This window comes from Lissotriton vulgaris, chromosome 4_1 (assembly GCF_964263255.1).
Source record: "Lissotriton vulgaris chromosome 4_1, aLisVul1.2, whole genome shotgun sequence".
NCBI lineage: Eukaryota > Metazoa > Chordata > Amphibia > Caudata > Salamandridae > Lissotriton > Lissotriton vulgaris.
Window position 1 is genome coordinate 1,301,689,297 of NC_141691.1, and position 8,288 is coordinate 1,301,697,584.

An 8,288-nucleotide genomic window follows, 5' to 3' on the forward strand; every position below is an offset into this window, starting at 1 on the left:
GGGGCAAGGGTATGCCCAGGCACCCTCCCCGTGCTGGCGGTCCCCTGCCGGGGACCAGATGGGATGTGCTCCGGGCAACACCTCCCAGGTGTCCGGGGCTCCCTCCTCCGACCCGCGGCGTGGGGAAGAGCCCGGGACGGGCTCCATGGGTCCCGGGCCCTGCAACCCCGGAGCCCTGCTGCCCTGGAGCCCTGCAGCCCCCCGAGCCCTGGAGCCCAGCAGCCCCGGAGCCCTGCAGCCCCCAAGCCCTGGAGCCCAGCAGCCCCGGAGCCCTGCAGCCCCGGAGCCCCGGAGCCCCGGAGCCCTGCAGCCGTCGAGCCCTGCAGCCCCCGAGCCCCCGAGCCCTACAGGCCCGGGGCAGGCAGATTGGGCGTCATTTCGGTCCCGGCCATCTGGTCTCCAGGATCGCCTCGGCCATCTGGTCTCCCGCAATGCTTTCCTATGGGTGCGACCAGATGGCCGGCCTTCCCTGGAAGTCCCGATGGAGTGCCATTCGCCTCCCGGACCCCAGCAAGGGCTCCAGGAGGTCGGGCACATTTGCGCCCTGGGTCCCCTCTGTCACCTTGTGTGCTCAGATTACAAGAAATGGGGGTAATTTTCCTCCGGATTGGTAGGGACAAGGTATTCTGGGACCCCCCCCTCGGCCTAGCGGTCCTCAGCCGGCAGCTGGACATGCCAGGATGCCGCCCCAGCCCCAGGTCCGTCCCTGGGCCTGCCGCGTGGCAGGAAGCCCTGGATGGGGTCCGGGGGGCCCCGGCCGGGCCCCGGGTTGGGTGCTACGGCCCTGGGCCCTGTCCCTCGGCCTGCCACACTGCCAAAGGCCTGAGACAGGGCTCCGCTGTGCCCGGGAAGCCTCCCCTTGCTGGGCTGAGTTCAGGAGCTTCGGCCGGGGCCCCCGAGGGCCCGGGGAGGGCGGCCTCCCCATCCCGGGCTCTGTCCTTAGTCCTGCTGCGTGGCAGGGTGCCCGGGACGGTGGTCCGGAGGGCCTGGGAAGGCGTCCCCTGCGTCTCCGTGCATCAAAGCCTAGGCTGGGTCCAGGGGCCCGTCCGGGCCCCAGGTCGGGTGCCACGGCCCTGGGCCTCCGGTCCCCACCTTGACGTTCCCTGGCGCCAGCTCCCTTTTTCGTCGGGGCACAGAGTGGCACCGGCTGGCTTGACTCTCGTGCCCGGCCATCTGTTCTCTGGGATCCCCTCGGCCATCTGGTCTCCGGGATCCCCTCGGGCATCTGGTCTCCCGGATCCCCTCGGCCATCTGGTCTCCAGGATCGCCTCGGCCATCTGGTCTCCCGCAATGCTTTCCTATGGAAGCGACCAGATGGCCGAACTTCCCTGGAAGTCCCGATGAGGCGCCATTTGCCTCCCGGATCCCAGCGAGGGCTCCAGGAGGTCGGGTACCTTCGCGCCTTGGGTCCCCTATGTCACTCGGTGCGCACGGATTCGAAGAAAGAGGGGTAGCCTTCCTCCGGATTACTAGGGACAAGGTATGCCCAGACACTTCTTGCAGTTCTCTGCCCGAGGGGAACGACCAGATGAGATGTGCCTGGGGAAAAACCTCCCTTCTCCAGGAGGCCAACGGCATGGCAAAATACCCGGGAAGGGCTCAACGGGTCCCGGGCAGACCTCCCCCGGGCGTCCGGGGCACCCACCGGGCAGACCTCCCCCGGGGCACCCATCTCCAGGGGGCCAACGGCATGGCAAAGTACCCGGGAAGGGCTCCACGGGTCCCGGGCAGACCTCCATCAGGCGTCCGGGGCACCCATCTCCAGGAGGCCAACGGCATGCAAAGTACCCGGGAAGGGCTCCACGGGTCCCGGGCAGACCTCCCCCGGGCGTCCGGGGCACCCATCTCCAGGAGGCCAACGGCATGGCAAAGTACCCGGGAAGGGCTTCACGGGTCCCGGGCAGACCTCCCCCAGGCGTCCGGGGCACCCACCGGGCAGACCGCCCCCAGACGCGTCCGGGGTACCCATCTCCAGGAGGCCAACGGCATGGCAAATTACCCGGGAAGGGCTCCACGGGTCCCGGGCAGTCCTCCCTGTGAGAAGGTAGCCTGATATGCAGTGCTCACTATTCTAGTGAACACTATGTATCAGTCCAGCAACCCTTATTGATGATTGGTTGTAAGTCAACCTTATAGACCAGCTATCCTAGTAGCGTGGATACGAGCAGTCTAAGGCTAAAGACTCGAGAGGGCGCGTTAAGCCAGCTGTTTACCACACATATACCCCTTGAATACCCAGTGAAAGGACACCACACAAGTGTTATGAAAATAAACAGTTATTTATTTAAAGATCACAACAGCCCTGTACTCTTTATGAGGACAGGGTACTAAGCACAAACCAAAACCCTTACAAAAATACTTAAGTTAGCACAGTATTTACAAATGCCCGAGGGGCACGGAAAACCATATACTCTGAAAGTGGAATGCGAAATTCCTAGCAGGTAAGTACAGTACTAATAGCTTTTGGAATCGCTAGGACTTGACTAGGGAATCGTTAGATTACTTCTAGGAGGCCTAGGGGACTCGGGTGCAGTGTGTGCACTCTCACGCGAGATGCGGGACAAAAGTCTATGGTAGCTAGGAAATAGAAAGTTAGTGTTCTCGGGCGAACCCGACCTGGTAGGGAGAAAACGAAAGTAGATTCTGACCCTTGGATAGTGAGGCTATGCTGGGGCACCGAAATGCCGAAGTTACCTAGCCCAGGGGCTGCAGCTGCATAGGTCTGAAAAGACGTCGGGAATCCTCGTAGACGGACCAGGAGCCGGAAGAAAAGATGCTGGCCGGTGACCAGTGAAGAAAGTTCAGTTGGATCCAAGCCTGGATCTCGAAGATAGGTGACACCTGAAAGCAGAGGGGACCAAGTTCGAGACTACTAGCCAGTAGTCAGTGGGCACCAGGAGGGCACCGGATGGTAGCCACCTCGACAAGGTGAGTGGGTGACGCTTGACTCGAAGTTCTCACGGACCAGGAGGCGTTGTCGGCGACCAGGATGGAGGATCGAGCTGTCCCACGAAGATAGAAGCTGTCGACGTCGCTGGACCCAGGATTGGGCAACAAAGCCTTGGCAAATTCAAGCCCACGTGGTGGACCTAAAATGGCGTCTGGAGTGGACCAGGAGGGTCCGGGGTGCCTCTCTTGAACAAGGAAGCAAGGGCCAGCCTGGAGCAACCAGACCAGCAGAAGAGTTGTCGTCGGGCGTCGTTCAGAAGGCCACAAGCCAGCCGGCTAGTAGCCAAACAACGCGGTGCACAGCAAACAGCAGAAGGGCCCCACGCCGATCGTGGAGATGCAGGGAGGCTGATCTTGGGTGCTGGAGCTGCGCAGGGTTGGGGCTTCTCGGACCCCAAAGCACTCACCAGTGGAAGACTCGGTGGGCTTGCAATAAAGATGTCGTGCAGTCTTGGCGATCGTCGGTCCCTTGAGGTCTCGTCGCACTCACGGTTCTCAGCTTGGCTGTAGAGGTGAGTAGAGGTCAGAGGTGCCAGGGAAGCCGGGTCTCGTCGTGCTGGGTCGTCGGATTCGTGATGAAGGACTTGCAGCAGACCGCAGTGTTCTTTAGGATGGTGCCTGCGGATGCAGGGTGACTACTCCTTAGCCACAAGGGAGAATCTTGAAGAAGAAATCGTGAAGTCCTTTCGAAGAAAGTGGTATCTTGATTCCAAAGATGATCTAATTTTAACAGGGGGCCCGCTCCCATCTTTATACTAAAAAAGGGGGCTGACCCGGTGACTAGGTCCTGCCTATGGGTGGGACTAGGTGGGGGGTGGTTACACCCCTCAGCCATGCCGGACTTCCCCAGGCCAGGGGCTGGTGTGCCCCTGGAACTGGTTCAGACCGGCCTATGCGTAGTGAGCACCGGGGTGCCACTCAGCAGTCACCTTCCTGTAAAGCCCTGCCTACCCAGGATACACAAAACCATGTCTGGGACGGTGCTAGCACCGCCCCTGACAGGAAACCCTTTGTCCAGGCTCCCCTCGCTGGAAGGACTCCCAGCTGCAGGGGGTCAGACTCGTGTCTGTGGTGGCAGCATCCATTTTGTGGAGCTGAGGCTTCAGTTAACTTTAACCGGGGTTCACAGTTACATACATGTCGTGTCCCTCTAGAAGGGTGGAATGCTAACCCCGTCGCCAGAATTGGCGAGGGGTTAGTATTCCAATTCGTATGACACCTTACTCGACATGTTTTGATAAAGCAATACCAAAGATAGCATTTAACCGCGAGGATTATAATGCACTTAAGAGTATATGGTATGCGATATCATGGAACAGCTATTAGGACTTGATTCCGCAAGCTGCAGACAGGCTCAGCTCATGCCAGAGCACCATCTCACACGATTCCAAGCACTCTGCCTTCAGGATTGTCAAGGCCTGCCATAGGAGTGACTGATAGGAATCTGTGTGTCCATTTTAGGGTTAGGTATAGGTATACTACACCTACAGCAAAGGGTGATTACACGACTTTGCCCCAGCTGTCATGCAGCCAGTTGTGTCAAATTTAGGAGGCCAGCCAGGGGTGGCACAATACGTGCTGCAGCCCCTGGCAGCCCTGGGTACACCTATGCCCTGAGTTACAGGGTCTGATAAGGTGGCCCAGTACCAATTGGTAGATGCACCTAGGGTACATGAGGTAATTTAGAAAGAGAACAGCCAGGCTGTGGGTCTGATTGGCAGGCCCACAGCCAGAGAAAGTCGTAAACCAGTGAAACAAAAGCAAAAAATCTGGGTGATCATAGGATTGCAGACCCTACTCTCCTACATGACCCCCCCCCAAACTTTGGGACAATAAGCTAACCTTGACCAGGTGAGTCTTCTTGTTCTAAGTGGAAATATCTGGAGAGCCCATCGGCATTGCCATGATCAGTACCAGGTCTATGTTCCACTGTAAAGTCCATCCCCTGTAGGGAAATGGACCACCTAAGCAGTTTGGGGTTTTCACCCTTCATCTGATTTAGCCACAAGAGGGGCTTATGGTCGGTCTGAATCTTGAAGTGAGTGCCAAACAAGTATGGCCTCAGCTTCTTCAGGGCCCAAACCACAGCAAAGGCCTCCCTCTCAATAGCTGACCAATTCTTCTCTCTGGGGGTCAGCCTTCTGCTTATAAAAGCAATGGGCTGATCCTGACCATCAAAATTCAGTTGAGAAAGAACAGCTCCCACACCCAACTCAGAAGCATCTGTTTGGACAATGAATGGTTTGGAGTAGTCTGGACTCTTAAGGATAGGTGCTGTGCACATGGCCTGCTTTAGGTCATCGAATGCTTTTTGACAGCCTGCTGTCCACTGAACCTTTTTTGGCATTTTCTTACTTGTCAGTTCATTTAATGGTGTCACAATGGAACCATAGTTCCTGACAAATTTTCTGTAGTATCCAGTCAGGCCCAAGAAAGCTCGAACCTGAGTCTGGGTGGTTGGAGGAGCCCAGTCCCTGATTGACTGTATTTTGCTCTCCAGTGGCTGAACCTGGCCTCCACCTACAAGGTGGCCCAGGTATACAACCTGTGTCTGCCCTATCTGGCACTTGGTGGCCTTGATAGTGAGGCCTGCTGCTTGCAGAGCCTCTAACACTTTCCTCAGGTGGACCAGGTGATCCTCCCAGGTGGAGCTAAAGACAGCAATATCATCTAGATATGCTGCACAGAAGTCATCCAGCCCAGTAAGGACTTGATTCACCAACCTTTGGAAGGTGGCAGGTGCATTTTTCAGACCAAAGGGCATTACCACAAATTGATAATGCCCACCAGGGGTTGAAAATGCTGTTTTGGGCTTGGCATCCTCAGCTAACCTGATTTGCCAATACCCAGCTGTTAAGTCAAATGTACTTAAGTAGTTGGCAGAAGCCAATCTATCTATAAGCTCATCTGCCCTTGGTATTGGATGGGCATCAGTCTTAGTGACTGCATTGAGACCCCTGTAGTCTACGCAAAACCTCATCTCTCTCTTACCATCTTGGGTGTGAGGCTTTGGCACTAGAACTACTGGACTAGCCCAAGGGCTATCTGAGGGTTCAATGACTCCCAATTCCAACATTTTCTGCACTTCAGTTTTTATGCAGTCTCTAACATGATCAGGCTGCCTGTAGATTTTACTCTTGACTGGCAGGCTGTCACCAGTGTCAACCTCATGGGTGCACCAATTGGTCTGACTGGGTGTCAGAGAGAACATACGTCTGAAAGACTGAAGAACCTGTTTACAGTCTTTCTGCTGATGTTCAGAGAGGCTGCCACAAAAGACAACACCATCTACTGACCCATCATCAGGATTCTGAGGGAGCAGGTCTGGGAGAGGGTCACTCTCTTCCTCCTGTCCCTCATCTATGGCCATGAGCAAGCTCATGTCCTTCCTGTCGACATATGCTTTGAGCCTGTTGACATGGAGTACCCTATGGGGACTCCTGGGAGTTCCAAGGTCCACCAGGTAGGTGACCTCTCCCTTTTGCTCAAGGATTGTGTGGGGCCCAGACCATTTGTCTTTGAGTGCTGCTGGGGCCACTGGCTCCAGCACCCACACCTTCTGTCCAGGCTGATAAACAGTCAGGACAGCCTTTTGGTCATGCCAAGCTTTTTGAAGTTCTTGACTGGCCTTAAGGTTTTCTGATGCCTTCTCCATATACTCAGCCATCCTGGAGCGGAGACCAAGTACATAGTCCATTATGTTGGTTGCAGGCTTTTTGAGAGGTCTCTCCCATCCTTCCTTCACCAAACACAAGGGGCCTCTCACAGGATGTCCATACAAAAGTTCAAAAGGGCTGTAGCCAACCCCCTTTTGTGGGACCTCTCTGTAAGCAAACAGAAGGCAGGGCATCAGGACATCCCATCTACGCCTGAGTGTTTCAGGTAGTCCATGAATCATCCCTTTTAGGGTCCTGTTGAACCTTTCAACAAGCCCATTGCATTGTGGGTGATAGGGTGTAGTGAATTTGTAATTGACACCACACTCCTTCCACATAGCAGTTAAATAGCTTGACATGAAGTTTGCACCTCTGTCAGAGACAACCTCCTTAGGGAAGCCCACTCTGGAGAACACTCCAACTAGGGCCCTTGCCACCACAGGGGCTGTGGTGGTCCTAAGTGGAATAGCTTCAGGATACCTGGTGGCATGATCCACTACCACCAGTATAAACTTGTGCCCTGATGCTGTCTGGGGTTCCATTGGACCAACAATGTCAATCCCCACTCTTTCAAAGGGCACCCCCACCACAGGCATTGGTATAAGGGGGGCCTTTGTTGTGCCACCTGACTTACCACTGGCTTGGCAAGTGACACAGGAGCGACAAAACTCCTTGGTATCCTCATTCATGTGAGGCCAGTGAAAGTGTGAGACAAGCCTGTCCCAAGTCTTTGTCTGGCCTAAGTGACCTGCTAAGGGAATCTCATGGGCCAAGGTAAGTAGGAAACCTCTCTGAGACAAGGGTACAACCAGCCTCCTGGTCATGCCAGGCTTGGGGTCTCTTGACTCAGTGTACAGGAGTCCATCTTCCCAGTATACCTTGTGGGTACCTGTGGCGTTCCCAGCAGCCTCAGCAGCAGCCTGCTGTCTGAGGGGTTCAAGAGAAGGGCAGCCTAACTGGTCCTTCCCCAGGTCTTCCCTTGAGGGTCCCCCTGAACCCAAGAATTCAACTTGATCAAGTTCAAACTCTCTAGGCTCAGTTTCCCTCAATTCCTGCAGGTCAGCCTCCTCTGAGACTTGATCCACAACCTGGGGCAAGGGGGAAGGCACAGCCTTAACCCTACTGCTCTTTTTCTTGGAAGGTGTCTGGTCCATTGTTCCAGGATCCAGCACCTGTTCAGTGGGGCATCTTCTGGCCTGTGACCTAGTCACAGCAAACACATGTGCTGGCAAACCTAACATTTCCAGATGAGTCCTCTGCTCCACTTCTGACCATTGTGATGACTCCAAATCATTGCCCAACAAACAATCCACTGGGAGGTCTGAACTAACTACAACCTTCTTTTGGCCAGTTACCCCTCCCCAGGAGAAAGCTACAATTGCCATACTATGATTGGTAGTGACATTGCTTGCATTGGTCACCAGGAATTCTGTACCTGGCATGATCTGTCCAGGGTCCACAAAGCTAGGTGTCACCATTGTGACACTGGCACAAGTGTCCCTATAGGCCTGAGCCATTTTTCCATTAATAAAAGGTGTCTGTCTGTATTTGCCCAAAGTATTGGGACTTATGTCAGGGGATATATCCATATCCCCTGTACTGACAAGGACAGCCTGAGTGAGGGTGCCAACTAAGTTGTCACTCCCCTCAGAACCCAGGGTTAACCCTACTAAACCCTTGGGA